This window comes from Myotis lucifugus, unplaced genomic scaffold, assembly GCF_000147115.1.
Source record: "Myotis lucifugus unplaced genomic scaffold, Myoluc2.0 scaffold_124, whole genome shotgun sequence".
NCBI classification, from domain to species: Eukaryota; Metazoa; Chordata; class Mammalia; order Chiroptera; family Vespertilionidae; genus Myotis; species Myotis lucifugus.
In genome coordinates this window covers 865,538-871,381 of record NW_005871172.1, presented here as the reverse complement: position 1 = coordinate 871,381, position 5,844 = coordinate 865,538, and the positions used below count along the sequence as shown (strand labels likewise).

The window sequence follows — 5,844 nt, the reverse complement described above, 5'->3', positions numbered from 1 at the left end:
CCTGATGACCAAGAGAGGCTTATCAAGATGCTGGGCAGCCTGGTGACTTCCTGCACAAGGGGCACTGGCAAATGAGATTCTGGAGATGTGAGACAAGGGCCTCACGAGATGCTTCTCATTTGCCCTGAGTTCAATGACTTATCTCTTCCTCTGTCCATTTTACCCCATCTGGTCCCCCTCCCCTGAGGATTGTCTGAACTGGATCCAGTCGCTGCCCATAGTGAGCCTGTGCAGGAAGCCCACCTACAAAGCAATGTAAGCTTCCATAGCTAAAGAAGAGTTTGCTTGGCATTAGGGCCCTTCATGGCCTGGCTCATCTGATCTGTTTCCACTTACTTCCAGAAGTAATATAAGCATAATACTTTGTTCACAGGACACGATAGGGTGTAAAATAAAAAGGAAAGTCCTTCCTAATCTCATTTTTCTCTAGTAACCAATGTTTCCATCATAACTCTTTTACCAGTTATTTTATAGCTTTTCATTATAAAACTATATTTCTCTTTTTGATTTATCAACATCAACACCTGTGTGTATTGTGTTTCTTTTTAAAAGATAAGGAATTTAGTGGAAAAAAATTGCATGGGAGTAAGTGGAAGCTACACTGACATGCTCCGAGGACCAAACTGGAATTACAACTAAAATGAAAAAACAATACCCCGAATAATCGAGTGAAGACTAGATAGGGAGAACCCTGATAACCAAGGATGGAAAATGGAGACTGCATAGAGACTGGTAAAAGGGGCAGAGTCAGGAAAGGGCAGGCGAGGCTCCCACAGACAGAAGCTGAATTTCTGGGAAGATATCTCAGCTGTGGGGTGTTGCCACTGAGAACTCTTCCCCAAGCTGGGCCGCCAGCAGAGAGGACCAGGACTGAGAAAGATGCTCACGTAACATCTGGCTGTGTAAAGCGGCAGGGTTGTTGTCTGCAGGGAGAGATGACTGGAAATGCAGGCACCCTCTTAAAGGGACAATGCACAAAATTTTGTTTGTAGCCATTCACCTTGTGCTCCAGCAGAGGGAGGGCAGAGTGTACTAGAGCTGTGTGAGCAGAATCCAGGGTTAGGGATTTTGGGTTTAGAGCTTGGAAGGCAGACACCCTGTTTCCTGTGTTGAGTCATTCCCTCACACTGCAGAGGTCATCTCTCTCAGGCAGACCTTTGCTATCCAGGTAGTTATTGCCTGGCTGGAAAGACAGTTGACCCACCCTACTGGAAAACCCCTCACCCCATGGTGTGGAGTTTCTGAGGCCCATTAAGAGACTGAGAATAGCAATTAGCCTCCAGGTAGAAGCACTGAGGGAAAACCACTCACCACTCTGTGGTAATTGCCTGAGAGCTACTCAAGACTTAATCCAATTAGTGTGTAGGCAGAGGCAGGTCTCTGGAGGCTTTGAGTCTTGGCCTGATCTAATTAGTCAGAAACAGCCTTTGGCACTGTCCTACACTAGTGATTGGGAGGCATAGCAGATTTACCTACTACATAGGCACAAATCCAAACAGGCAGCCAAAATGGGGAGACAAAAAACCAGCTCTAAAATGAAAGAAGAAGAGAATTATCCAGAAGAAGAGATAAATGAAATGGGAAATTTATAAATGATATTAAGAAATTTATCTGATATAGAGTTCAGAATAATGATGGTAAACATGCTCATCAGCATGAAAAAACATATAGCAACTATGAGAAAAGAAGAGTCAAAAATAAAGAATGACATACACAAATAAAGAACACATTCGAAGGAATACACAGCAGATTACGGGAAGCTGAGGATCCAAACATATAAGGAAGCCATACAACATAGCAAAAGGAAGACAAACAATCCAATGAAAAAATTGGCAAAGGACCTAAATAGAAACATTTCCAAAGTGGACATACAGGTGGCCAAGAGACATATGAAAAAATGCTCAAAGTCACTGATCATCAAAAGATGCAAATTAAAATGACAATGATGTATCACCTCATATCTGTCAGAATGGCTACCATCAACAAAGCAACAAATGACAAGTGCTGGCAAGGATGTGGAGAAAAGGGAACCCTTGTACACGGCTGGTGGGAATGCAGACTGGAGCAGCCATTATGGAAAACAGTATGGAGTTTCCTCAATAAATTAAATATGGAATTGCCATTTGACCCAGTGATCCACTTTTAGGAATATATCCTAAGAAACCCAAAACACCAATCAGAAAGAATGTATGCACCCCTATGTTCATAGCAGTACTATTTATAATAGCTAAAATGTGGAAATAGCCAGAGTGTCCATCAGTAGAAGAGTGGATGAAAAAGCTGTGATACATTTATACCATGGTATACTATGCAGCAGTAAAATAGAAGAATCTCTTACCCTTTGAGACAGCATGGAGGAACCTGTAGATATCATGCTACGTGAACTAAGTCAGTCAGAGAAAGACATGTATCATATAATTGAACTCAAAATGTGGAATCTAAGTAACAAAATAAACTGCTGACGAGTGTGTCCAGTGACATGGAAGCATGGAACAGAGTGTAGAATCTCTGAGGGAAGGCAGGGGAAGGTGTGTGGATGGGAGGTAATCAACCAAAGACCTTGTATGCCTAAGACAGTGGTCGGCAAACTCATTAGTCAACAGAGCCAAATATCAACAGTACAACGATTGAAATCTCTTTTGAGAGCCAAATTTTTTAAACTTAAACTATATAGGTAGGTACGTTGTTATTAACTTAATAGAGTACTCTTAAGCTGGCCTTTGCTAAAAACGTCTCCAATCTGAGGGGTCGACCTCAGCAAACATACCCCCACTTCTAACGCCACTTCTTCAAAATAGACTCGCCCAGGCGGAAAACCGACTTCTGCGCATGGGCCATGAAATTTCAATCGCACTGTACCTGCGCGCCCACACGTGGTATTTTGTGGAAGAGCCACAGTCAAGGGGCCAAAGAGCCGCATGTGGCTCGTGAGCCAAAGTTTGCCGACCACTGGCCTAACCCATGGACACAGACAATAAGGTGGTAAAGGCCTTGGGGGAGGGGACAGACGGGGGGTCGGCTGGACGGGGTCAATGGGGGAAAAGAGGGAACATTTCTAATACTTTCAACAATAAAACTAAAAAAAAATGTATCCATACAGATGCATCAATTGCAATAAATGTGCCACATTAACGGAAGATGTTAGTAATAAGATAAACTGTGGGGAATTAGGAGGGGGGGCGTTATAGAAATCTTCTGTACTTTCTGTACTATTTTTCTTAAAATGTGCTTTAAATTTTAAAGTCTATTAAAATGAATAAGCAAACCAGCAACTGAATAAATATTTACAATGCACATAACTAACCAAAACCCCATTCAACATATATCAAATCTCCTACAAATAAATATTGAAAAAGGGCAACACTTAATAAAAATTGGCAAAACTGAAAAAACACTTTAAGAAATACAAGTAACCAATAAGCTCATGAAAGGATGCTCATGCTTGCAAAGGTTTAAAAATGGTGAAAAAAAATGTACTTAAAGAGGGAACTCAAATCTGGCAGAGGATTTAGCAGAGACTTGACTTGAAAATCACCATATGTTCATTCATTAATTCACTTATTCAATCCACATTTATTATGCTAAAGTGCTAGTCCAAGGCCTGCCAAAGTCATCAAGGACTGGGCACTGGGGCTTGATTGAACTTTAATTCATTTAATTTACAGAGACATTGTAGGAGAATGATCACAAAAGCTTGTCAAAAATGTAATGTTCATGTAGTTTCTATCAAGTTCAGTGATGAAAGAAATTTAGACTTTTCCTGTACTTCACTAATCTTCTGCTGTCGGTCGAATTCTTCAAATGTGAGAGCAGTCCTGGACCCCAGAGATAGCAAAGGTCCCATGGGGATGGGGTGAAGGCCCTGGTTAAGGCAGTACCGGGACATTCCTTTTTTTTAAAAAAATATATTTTATTGGTTTTTTACAGAGAGAAAGGAAGAGGGACAGAGAGTTAGAAACATCGATGAGAGAGAAACATAGATCAGCTGCCTAGTGCACACTCCCTACTGGGGATGTGCCCGCAGCCAAGGTACATGCCCTTGACCGGAATCGAACCTGGGACCTTTCAGTCCGCAGTTCTGTCCACTGAGCCAAACCGGTTAGGGCACACTCTGTGTTTCTTTAACAGGCACTGGTTCACTTCATCCTCAGGAGCTGGATTATTATGTTAATTGTTTTAATTCCGGAGCCCAGAGGTCAAACATGGTAAGAAAACCAACCAAATGATAGGGACAAAGCTGGCTTTCAAAATCACAACTGTCTGAATAAAGCAAGATTCTGAATCAGGACACCAGACTTCCTGCCATGGCCAGGGTTCCCCTAGGAAGGCTTTCTCTAGGTTCAGCCACCTCAGGAGTGTCCTGCAGAGCCCTCTGGAGAATCAGCCTCAGGGTGTGTCTCTGCTTCCACCATTGCTGCCTGAAGGAGCCAACGAAGAAGTAAATGATGGGGTTGGCACAGCTGTTGACACAGGACAGGAGAACTGCAGCCAAGAAATGAGGAACAAAGGCATCCAAATCTTTTTGAAACCAGAATACAAGGAACCAGATGATGCCGTAGGGCAGGCCGCAGAGGAAGAAGAGCAGCACCGTGAGCACCACGGTGGCATAGAGCCTTGTCAAGGGAACCTGATGGAGTCACACAGCAGTCTGGTCATCAGGGCCAGGCTGGACCCAGTGAGAAGCACAAATAACAAAGTCAGCCACGCCACAGTGATGAAATTTAACACTGGGCACCAAACATGATGCATGTTCCTTACTAGGAAGGCACAGTAGTTCCCTTCCAGGATGCACAGCAGCAGGAACAGGGCCCACAGCAGGGCACACATGCCTGCTGACCGGTGTCTGGGGCGGCGGCAGCGGTACTAGATGGGCCACAGGACAGACAGGCAGCGCTCCGTGCTGATGGCGCTGAGAAAGCTCAGGCCTCTATGTAGGCAAACACGGACACAGTTATGAAAAAGTGCGGGATGGATATGGAGATGAAAGAGAAGTTTCTGATGAGTGTCTCTAGGGCATCTATAATATAACAGCAGAGTAAGAGGAAGTCGGCTCAGCCCCACCAGGGCCACGATTGCTGTCAATAATTGCAGGATTACAACTCCATTTTGAAAGTTTGTTCTCTTCCACTTATTGATGTGAATTCACTGCTCCAGGCTGTGACAGATGGATTCATGTTCGAGAACCCTCCACTGGTGCCACTGGAACAGAAACAAGACTTGAGCACCTGGTGCATGATCAGTGAGTCTCATGGGCACCCTGCTACCGGGGAATTACTGTCTGTGTTACAGAGATTATGATACCAAAGGCATCACCACCTTGGAGTCCTGGAACCTGGATTCAAACCCAGTTCTCTCTGACTCTAGAGTCAGGGCTCTCTCTATGCAACATGGACCTTCTTCTGACATGGGAATAGCCTGTAGTTCAAATACCTCCACTCATGGTCGGAGACCATGTCATGTCTTCCGGAGGCAGGAGGAGCATAGTCTCGACAGGTAACGTGGGATGACAGCAGGACTCGGAGCTCACCATTGCTTCTGCCCTGCAACTGAGATTTCCTTTCAAGGGCTCAAAGTTGAAAGTCCCAGCCATGACTTCTGGGTTTTCTCAGTGACTGAGAATGTCCATCCTCCAGAAAGAAGATCGTGATTTTAGGTTCTTTATGATAAGATAAATGGAATACACTCTCTTGCTTTGAGGGGTATGAGTATGACCTGTCCTCTCGTGTTGGAAATGGCTGAGTGTGTCATCCCTATGAGGACAAGAGGTACTTTTCTCCTGAACAGTGGTGTGTCTAGTGGGACACAGTTTAATTAACTCTTATAATGGATTTCTTCCTAGAGCAG

At 44.0% G+C, this 5,844-nt stretch overlaps 1 pseudogene; it reads right to left on the bottom strand.

Moving 5' to 3' along the window:
- Positions 1–4,282: 4,282 nt before the first annotated feature.
- LOC102428606 lies at positions 4,283–5,174 on the bottom strand (annotated as a pseudogene).
- Between the last annotated feature and the right edge of the window lie 670 nt (positions 5,175–5,844).